This window comes from Haemaphysalis longicornis, unplaced genomic scaffold, assembly GCF_048455015.1.
Source record: "Haemaphysalis longicornis isolate Haplotype H1 unplaced genomic scaffold, Haemaphysalis longicornis Haplotype H1 scaffold_1, whole genome shotgun sequence".
In the NCBI taxonomy this organism is placed as follows: Eukaryota; Metazoa; Arthropoda; class Arachnida; order Ixodida; family Ixodidae; genus Haemaphysalis; species Haemaphysalis longicornis.
Genome location: NW_027526203.1, coordinates 484,610,402 through 484,618,970, shown reverse-complemented (window position 1 = coordinate 484,618,970; position 8,569 = coordinate 484,610,402).

Below are 8,569 nucleotides of genomic sequence, written 5' to 3'. Positions count from 1 at the left end.
GGTGGTCCTTTATATAGTGGGAGCTGTTGGGTGTCACCAGTGGGGACATATAGAGAGCAAACTTTGTCTAGTAGTTCTTCGTTGGTACCAGGGAAATTTTGTGTGACAATTGTAAGCCGATGGGTCTGCTCGGTCTTCGCGCGAGTGGGGTCTAATAGATGCCTGAGGAGGTACCAAGTGCGTTTCATTCCGAGGTTTCCCTTCATTTGATTACAAATTTCACGCCACTGATCTCGGGCAAGCTGGGCGGAGTACCGCTCAATTTCATCCTTGAGGCGGGATAGTTTAGAGCGCAGTTTTCTGTTGTGCTTTTGTTTGCGCCATCTGCGTTGTATACTGCGGTAGGCAGCCCACAAATGTTGTAGGTGGGAATCAACCATATCTGAAGGAATGCCTGGATCTAGCACGATACTTGTGTGCCCAGCATCTTTAATAATTTGCTGAGTCCAATTGTCTAATCCCGAAGTACTAATTTTGGGGGGATCAAGAGTTTGGCGTACTTGTCGGAAGTTGTCCCAGTTCGGCAAAAAGGTCTGCCTAGGGCGGCCGCGCACGAAGCTGGCTATGGTCACATCCGTTTGGAGGATGAAATGATCACTTCCTAATGTGTCAGGAGTGGAGGTCCAACATGCGTGTTTGACGTGATAAGTGAGGGTGAGATCGGGTGATGAGTCACGCTGCACGCTATTGCCGATCCTAGTTGGAATCGACGGGTCCGACTCTGTAGTAAGACGATGTGCTTGAATCTGATCCCAGAGAAGTCTGCCCTTGCGTGTACAATGGTGGTATCCCCAGGCTGTATGTGGCGCATTAAAGTCGCCTACTATGATAAGCGCATGGGGTCCAATATTCTGTTTTGCAAAAGAGAAGAGGAGATTAAATGTATGCCCTGTTGCCTTCGGACTGCTGTACACATTGAGGATGTACAGCCGCTCAGCGTCTCTTTTGTTCGGAAAGAGAGTCACCAGATCGTGAGGAACCGCGATGCCATCAAACTGTGTGCGTTCAGCAGGAATATTACGATCAACTAGTACGGCTGTTGTGAGGTTGCCGTTACCCTGAAATGCCTTATAGCCAGGGAGCTTAACTAACGAGCCTACTTCTTGTAACGCGATGACCGTAGGGGGAGTTTCCGTTGCCTGAGTTAGAAGTTGCAGGGCTTGTCGTTTTTGCCGATACCCCCTGCAATTCCACTGCCAGACCCGAATGGGCCGCGGGTTCTTCTTATTCCCTGGGGATGTCATAATTAAGGGGGAGGGCCGGATTAGGATTGCACAGGGTATTAATTTTGTTCACGAGCTCTTGAACGCTGTTGCGCGATTCTAAGCGTAAGGCCTCTACGTTAGCATGGACGTTGGATATGCCGGCTTGCAGGGCTTGGTGAATATTCGAGCACTCGGCTTTTTGCTCCGTCAGCGCCTGCTTACAGGAGACCTCAACCTCAGTAATTTGGTTTTGGAATTGCTCGTCTGGTGTAAGGGGAGATTCAGAGGAGGGCGAGTCATCTGAGACCGCCTTGCGCTTAGGGGGAGGAGGGGTGGGAGAAGTGGGGTCCTCTTGCCTAGGGGATATTGCGACTTGAGAGCTTGGTTTTCTTGTCGCAGAGCCGCATTCTCTTGGCGGAGGTGGGATATTTCAGCCCGGGTAGCATTGAGTTCCCGAAGGATATCCAGTGAGGGGCTAAGGGGAGGAGGTGGGGGATTGATTGACGAGCAGTGGGCAGGCGCTACCGGGCAGCTCACCTGGTGGTCCGGGGTGGCTTGTTGTCCACTTGGAGACGCGTGCTTACGCTTGGCATGAAGTCCTTGTGGTTGGCCGGCTGGTGGCTTGATGGGAGATCCTTTCAGGGGACCTTGGCGGCCGGAGGGTCCAGTTTGCAGCAGGGGTGGGAACTCTTGTGTAACACTTTGTCCATAGGTAGATAAGGCTTGATCACCCGTTGTGACGATTTGGGCGTATGTAGGTGCCCGCCGTCGTGGCTGATATCGACGTGGGCAGTCAGCCGATCCGGTGACGTGGGGGCCTTCACAGACGATACATCGTGGGGAGCAGTCATGGGGTTCGGCGGGGTTAGCGGTGCCGCAGCGGGGGCAGCGGGGGGTGACTTGAGCATTGGGGCACACATCTTGTCGGTGTCCCGTGGACCAGCAGGCATAGCACGCTTCTGTCTTGCGGCGAAACGGCTTGCATCGGTAGAGCGAAGACCGATACCGAATCCAAAAAGGGACTTTTTGACCATCAAACAGGATCTGGGCCATGTTTGACGAGTTCAGTCGCTTGGCGTCAAGAATGTGGAGGCCCAGATTGTAGCTATATATGCTGCCGAACACTTTCTCAGGTGTGTCATCTTCTGGGATATTAAATATGACCCCGACTACGCTGTTGGCCGGGGCTGCTACGTGAGCAGAGACCTCGTATTGCTTCTCGCGGACCGTCAAGGAGGTCATACTTGCGTACTTGTGGGCACGTTCCTCCGATGGGGTGCTAATGACGAGGTAGTTAGCGGTTTGCTGCACTCGAACTTGGTCCTCACGGTTCGGAACAACTTGAGCTTGAACCTGTATTGCGTCGGCGAGGGTAGCCTGGGCTAGCGACGCAAGGGCCAGGCCGCCTCGGGGACGAAGAACAATCTTGATATCAGTTGCCGGGAGTGGCGTCGCCGGCGGTGTGCGCTGAACCGGTCGCTTGCGGCGGGATTGCTTCTTGGAGTCAAGTTCGGGCGGACTTATTTGCTCGGCCGTGGCCTGAGCAGCCGCGCGTAGGACATGCTGCCGGTGCCTGATGGTTGCCCAGCCTGGTCGTTCGAATTCGGCGGGGTCCATTTCTTCCCCTTCCACGGTGTTCTTCATGACTGGGTATTACGCGGTGGCCGTGCACGCGCCAGAGCGGCCGGTGCACGAGCGCAGCTGCGGCGGCGACGATGAGGTGAGCGAGGGGGCTAGGCCTGATCAGGCCTAGCGAAGCCGACGACGTGGTGTGGGCTTCGGGCACTCCGAACTAACCTTCTGGTGGTTCGATGACCGAGATGATGGTGTCCAAGTGATCCGCGCAACTTGCCGGTTACCGTGGAACCCCTCTCGATGGCGTGGATAGCGATTACCCAGCGTAAGGGCGGGCGAAACTCGGAGCCGATGCGGGGGGCTTGTGCATCTTGCGGCCCCCTAGTGGGAATCCAGAGCAAAGGGAAAGCTGGGCGGCCGGTGGAGCGGGGCGAGTTTTAGCTGTCCGTTTTTCACGGTCCGCTCCGCTCCGATAGCAAGCGGGAGCGCCATTGCGCATGCGTGGCGCGCTTGGCCGCGAACGGCACTGCTCCGCTCGTGCTGACCGTGCCGCCGATACCGTTGCGGACCATGGAAAACGGTTTGCTAAAACTCTCTATTATCGGCCCGAGCAAATGATTTTTCTGGGCCACAGTCGGTGCTCCTCTTAATCTTGCTCCGTGGTCGCGGCCGTCTTTTTCTGTGATCACGCCATAAACTTGTAACATAGCAGCAGACGATGGTGTGGCGGCGGTGGCGGCAGGGAAGGTGATAACGCAACAAAGCTTGCATTGAAGCAGAGAGCCCAGCTATGTTACTAAAAGCGATTGAAAGAAATAGATACAGTAAAAAAATTGTGTGATGTTCTTTAGCTCGACATCCGCCTTTCGCTCGCTTTTGAATCAACGTTACTTGATCGCCTTGTGGTATTGACGCCAAATTTGACCTCCAGAAATGTGTTTTTCTTGTCAGCCTCAGCTACCGTCTTAATTTTTATAGTACATGCCAAGTGTTTTTATATCTTTCTTGCACAACATTTGATACCTTGGTAGCGATCTCTACGAGTGACTCGTCAAATTACACTGCATGTCGTCATAGCTATAGGTGCAGCACGTCACTGATTGCTTACGTCGTGTTTACGCAAAAAAAACATGGGCGAATTGCCGGCAATTTGTGCAGTCGAGAATAAAGCCCCTAGGCACTAAATGCGTACCTAGCACTAGAGTGTACTAGAAGAGTTGAGTGGGACGAGCTCCGCGCCTGCCATAGAGTTTCATACTACTATACACTAGAGGGAAATCTGGCGCCACTGTCTAGGGGAGCCGCCATATTATCTCTATGGGAGCCGCGAAAAAAAGCAACAATATTACTGCAGAAGATTAATCAAATTTGTTTTGTTATAAAATTAAAGCTCCAGAAAAAATTATTTGTCGGATTATTTAGAAGCTTCATGCGAGATGAACATGACAATCTCGCGCTCCCCAGACGCTGCCAAAGAGAAGAGGAATCACAAACCGCGGCCACAGTGCAGACATGTCGGGACCGGTAGAACAGGTGCTCCACGAGCAGCCTCCTGCGACGCGAGTACACTGGCGTTCGTGTGCCGGTATGAGGCGGCTTATGCTCTCAGTGGTGACGGTTTGAGCACGGTGTCCGGTGCGGCATCGTTGCGCATGTTCTAAGTGTAACTGCAGCCAGTACGACGCCTAGGGTGACAGCGGCTACAGCGAGTCACCCACGTCCCAGAACACCGACACATAACGGTGGTCGTAGCCTGCGTGCAAGAAATTGTTTTGCAAGACGGCATTGACGCCTTGTCGATGTGCGCCGAAGAAGTGCCAGTGACGAAACTCCCTTTCCTGGCGGGTGCTTACAGAGTCAATGGCGACGTCAGCGTTGAGTTTCACGAATGCGCGCCTCTGGTGGCGACATCGGCGAGTTGTGAGGTTGGGCGTTTGTCGTCAGTGGATCGGGCTGTGGCTGGTAATTGTGCACGTCGCTGTTTACGAGGTGCTCTCGGGGCGTTTGATGTAGAGCAGTGGTCACGGTTGTGTTCTTGATGTCTGCGGAGGGGGCCACGATGCAAGTTTCACCCGAGTCAGGCTGCAGTTGCAGTGGAGCAGGGCATCGCGTCACCCTCGTGGTGGACTTCACGTGCAAAGCTGGCGACGAGGTTCAATTTGATTGATTGTAGGGTTTAACGCGCCGACGCAATGCTGGCGACGAGGTTCAATTTGATTGATTGTACGGTTTCACGCGCCGACGCAACGCAGGCGATGAGGCGCGCCGTAGTGGAGGGCTCTGGATTAATTTTGACCACCTGGGGATCTTTAATGGGCGCCAAAATCTCGTACACACGGGCGTTTTTCCTTTTCGCCTCCATCAGCAAAGCGGCCGGGAACGGAGGCGAGGTTCGGAAAGATTGCACGGTGACGGAGCAAAGGCGCTCACCGGAGCCGTCGCCTGGGGAGCGGTCGACGCGGGCTGTGACTGGTGGGTTTCTGTGACGTCGTCCGCTGCAAGTGTCGTTGGTGTAGGTACGGCCGGTACGGCTGCCGGCGCTGGAGATGGCGTCTAGGGGGCCTACACTGGTAGCTGCGGACAAAGGCGATGGCGCAGTGGGTACAATGGGCCGCTGTGGAGCGTGTACCTCTTCTGGTGCGGGCCGAAAGCGGTTGTCGCTGAAACCGTAGTGCATGAGCACGCCAGCACGAAGGTCATCGTAGGGGGTGGCGCTGGGTGGTGGCAGGGCGAGGACGGGGAAGAGCTCTAGCGGATGCGCCTCCCGGAGGATGGAGTGCTTCAGAGGCTGTATGCTGACGTGGTTGAGCCAAATTTGGGGCAGCCTCGAACTTGAAGAACCAGCCTCTGAGATAGCGTGGCTCGAACGCCGGTACCGGCGTTCGAGCCACCCCACGTCGCCATAGGTGTGCCGCTGGCCGGGTAACCGGCGCGGAACTCCCACGTCACCAGGGAGCAGGCTCGGTTGGTGCGGCTGTCTTCGTACACTTATTTGGAGAGAAGTGGGAGCGACGAAGAGCTACTGCCCAGCTGCGCAGTCGTGTGACGCGCGTCGCTGGCCTGGCACTGCCGATTGTCGCCACACTGTGCTCGTCTTCTGTGCTATCTGTGTGTGCGCACATTGATAAATAATTGGTGATGAAACCACACATACAACTGATATTTATTGCAAACAACTTGCCCAGAAAGTAAAATAAAACCATTTTTTTTTAAATCACAACAAGCTTTGCTCGCGGCAGACTTAATTCAGTCTGCAAGCAGTGTGCATCTGAAATGCGAAGATCGTGACGTTCACAGGCCATGTAGACATTTCCAGGCATTGCGAACTTCGCAAGTGCAAATGTTCGTTCCAGCGAATTCGCAGACGAAAAATGCACCATCTAGAGCGGGCTTAACGCAGACAACGCGGCTCAGCCCAGAGATGGCCGCCAACGGGCTGCGCCCTAAAACGCAATTTGGCAGCCATAAGGCCCATTTCGACCCTACGCAATCCGGTTCCAGAACTACCCATCATTCCCATCAAAGCACCAGTGCCACCTCTGAGTTAGCGTTAACACTGGCGCCAGTTTCCGCTTTAGTTATTATTGTATGAAACTCAATGGCGTTTCGGGCCATTGCGGGCACTAGTTGCACATGAAGGCTTGGCTTGCCGCCAACCTTCGTGTGCACTGAAAAGGGAGACGTGCTCCTCTTCCACAACGTATCCGCACTGATCAGGGTCCCACGAGGGAACTTTTTGCTCGGTGGTTCGGAGCTGCAAAGGATGCGGGTGCTGGGGAAAGCACGAGCGATTTTGCCGAACGTTGTGTTCGGTTGCTCCTATGCCGCAATACACCACCCCTGCATTGCTTGCTTCCCGTTTACCACGACGAAAACAACCACCGCTCTCTGAGAGGAGAGGTGCGAGGCCTCGCTTCGCAGCCCCGACCCGGACGCACAGGTCCGCCTGGCCAAGAGGGCGGAAGAGGTCGCCCGAAGGCGCCAGCCCGCGGCCACCGCGGGACCGCCAACCCAAGCCAAGGAGAAGACGTCCAGGACGGGCGAGCCTTCAGCCCGTTACCTGCAACCGCCACCATTGGGACTTGGATTCTCCTCGAGACACTTCCTCAAAATAAAGTTTACCTCTCTCTGTTTGCGTCACGATGCATGGTATCGCTGCGAGGAAAATGAGGGGGGGAAACGAGTTGCTTCCAGTTTATCGCGATGCAAACAGCCGCCACTGTTTGCGGCACGATGCATGGCATCGCTGCGTAGAAGACGAGGAGGGGAAACACGTTGTTTGGTCAGATTTCTCAGCAGTTAAAGGGGGCCTGAGATGGATTTCAAAGTGTTTTTGTTTGTGTCAGAAATCTACTTATAGTTCTTGTAGAAACAAGTCCCAAAATAGTAAGCATATTCGCTCACGCTAACAAAAGTTATTACCCCGACGAGACAGAACTATTTGTTGGCTCGGCGGCTTGCGATGACGACATAGTCCGACCTCGTCCGAGGCGAAGCACTCATTGCATGGTTGGCCGCCGGAATGTCCGCGATTTTTGACGGCGGCGGTTTGGTTTAGAGCGTCGTCGTTACCATGGTTACTTCAGCGAGTGGGTCGCACATGAGACGACGACGTCCTTTTTTTTTTTAAGCTACCTTTTCAGTCTTTACGGACTTTGGGCAGGAGATACTGGTGATTGCGGAAGTCGACCTTGCATGCGCGAAAGTTTCCGTGAACGGTAACTATGCTTAAATGGGCGACCTGAGATCGCGGTGTGTGTGCTCTAAATGAAAGCAGCGCCAAAAGATAATCAGAATGTACAGTGCCAAGGACGAAGGGTAGTGGCGGCAACTGTTTTTTACTAGGCACTTGTGCGCATTACAATTCGAGACCAAGAATAGGAAAGGTAATCTTTGGTGTCCCCACACATGTACCGTGTACGTACCACTACAGCAGATCTCCTCTTCTGAAATATTAGCAAGGAAAACTTCCGAAAATCGGGAAGTTCTTATTTTCTAGTGGGCGAAATTGTAGCTTAAAATTTGTTTTACACCCACGATACGTTTTATGACCAGAAAAGTCTTGTGAGCATGCGCCACAAGCATTATAATTGCGTGATATTCAGCGCTTAAAAAGATTTCCTAGTAGAAACCAAAGATTTTGTAGTAGAATACATGATTCTACGACAGTTTAGGACCTGCGACCTTCAAAAGGTAGACTAGCTAGGCGCTTCATATCACAGCTACTGCACTGGTAACTTTCACGTCTCACTGCACCATGGTATACGCTATGTTGGCCAGACTTGACTGAGTCCCTCATGCAAAGGAAGTTAATTCAGGACACCCAGACGATAGGGTCAGAGAAGAGGCTGTACAGACGGTAATAGGAAGGGTGTACACTTGGTCGGCCATCATGTCTAATACACATACATGCACTCCAGTATACGAAAACCTATGGGTTCTGCACAGGCTCAATAAGCAACGTCAAAGAGAATCTTAAGATGTGCCTGGAACGTGAAAGCATCTACGGATTGTTTGTGTAAACAGGTATAAGCAGCGAGCATGCTGCAAATGTAATTGATAGGCAAACGTCAAGGGTGTCATGGGGCGAATTTAACAAAAAGAAATGGTGAAAAAGATCCCAGTTTCAAACTACATTGATTTTATATGTGCATGCACTGTAAACACAGTCATCAGTATATTAACTGTACGTAAACACTCAAGTGATATGATCAAACGGAACTAGAGGCCCTACTGCAATCGCCCAGTTATATTTCTTTGCATTGGAATTGGTCGGTATCTGTTAGTCG